Source organism: Dipodomys ordii, unplaced genomic scaffold (genome assembly GCF_000151885.1).
Source record: "Dipodomys ordii isolate 6190 unplaced genomic scaffold, Dord_2.0 Scaffold14, whole genome shotgun sequence".
NCBI lineage: Eukaryota > Metazoa > Chordata > Mammalia > Rodentia > Heteromyidae > Dipodomys > Dipodomys ordii.
This window is the reverse complement of record NW_012267230.1, coordinates 11,037,711-11,039,658: the sequence shown is the minus strand read 5'-3', so window position 1 is coordinate 11,039,658 and position 1,948 is coordinate 11,037,711.

The following is a 1,948-nucleotide window of genomic DNA, read 5'->3' as shown; positions in this document are numbered from 1 at the left end:
CTCTTCTTCAGGTTTGTACTCAGCATTTCCAGGAGCCATCGCTGGGAGGAGGCCGACGCCTGCTCGGAAGAGCTTCAGGGAAAGTCAGGTTTCGAGACCACTTCAGACCTCATGCATGGAATTAATTACCATCGGAGCAGGAGGAGAGCCGCAGACTCTGTAAAGATAGCGACTAGGTGTTATTGATTTTATTCGAATTTCTCACAGTTAGCCCAGAACGCCGAACACAGCACACACCCCAGTGAATGTAAAGTAAATGGATCGATGAGATAATGAGCAAGCAGTTCAATGATGGAGCCAATTTATTATTCACCCAATGTGTGGCGAGTGGGTTTTAGCACAGCTTGGTCTACACAGGGGAGGAATTCCATTGAATGCGATTGTTAGTGTGATGCTACACGTTTTAAGAAATATCCCTCTTGAGAGGGTGGAAGGGTGAGAGGGAGGGGAGAATGGAGGGAGGTGGGGAGGAAAGAAGGAAGGGAGGGAAAAAAGGGGGGGGAGGAAGGGGGGAAAAAAGATAGCAGCCCCAGGCTAGAAAGAATCTTGAAATATTGGGAGGAGGTAAAATTGCTATTCCTAATTCTGGAATGCAGACTTGGATGGAGACAAGAAAGAGCCCTTTGCAGCACGGGAGGAGACACAAATAGTTGAATCACCTTGCACTGATGAGATTGGAAATATTTAATAAATAAACCCACAGGAATCGGAGAAGCAAAATCCAAGGGATGGAGAAGCAACGGACAAGAGCCTCCTGCCCCCAGGAAGGAGACAAACCAGCAGACAGACATAGAAGACCAGCTACAGAGATGCCTGCTCTCCCCTCCCAAACAACAACCGTCACAAAGGTTGCTTTCTTCCTCGGTACATCCTATAAAAAACCCCTTTTGAGGTCACCCTCCCAAGGAGAGCCGCAGGGCTCTGTCTAGTGCTCCCAAACACACTCAGCTGAGCGACAGTTGTGATGTTTTGTTGACTCCAAGTCGGTGTGGACTTCGGGCTTTCTCCTCCTCATCCAGTCAGAAGCCCACAGCAAAGCCACCAAGAAATAGAAAGGTCACGTGACGTGCCACAGAGGAAGGGTTTCCAAGAAGTTAGGGGTGCTCCAAAAAGGCCGCCGTCAACTCCGTGAAGGGGAGCCAAGAAAGGAGTCGCAGAGAAAGCAGATCTCAGAAATAAATTATGCATTGTCCAGATGTTTGATTCTCCAGATGTTTGATGAGTCTTCACGAACAAGAGGAAGCAGTATTTTTAGGTACCCATTCAGGAGGTGGGGAAGGTTTGTTATGTCTAAATCTGCATCTGTGTGCAGGAAATGTGTGTGTGTGTGGGGGAATGAAGTAAGGAAATTAGAATCAGCAAGAACAGACCAGGAGTGTTGGGTGCTGGTGGCTCATACCTGTCATCCTAGCCACTCAGGAGGTTGAGATCTGAGGATCACTGTTTGAAACCAGCCCGAACAGGAAAGTCTGTGAGACTCTTCATGTCCGATTAATGAGCAACAATGTAGATGTAGAGCTGTGGTTCAAGTGGTAGAGCACCTGTCTTGAATGCAAAAGCCAAGTGAGAGTACAAGACCCTGAGTTCAAGCCCTGGTATCAGCACCAAAACCAAAACCGAAACAAACAAACAAAACCCAACTCCACAGAGTCTCTTCCAGTCATTCCAGAGGGTTTGATCTTTACCCTACAGGCAATAGATGTTGTAAAAGCTTTGAGTCACCCAGGGCCTGAGTTCAAGCCCCATGACTGACAAAAAAAAATGTCTTTGAGTTTGGAGATAACAAGGTCAGGATTTTATTCTAGAACCACCATTCTGCCAGGTATGTGGAGAGGCAAGACAGGATTCAAAGGGCCTGTTACCAGGCTGTCACCATAATTCACGTAGAGGGATGGTGGAAGAGAGAGAGAGAGAGAGAGAGAGAGAGAGAGAGAGAGAGAGAGAGAGA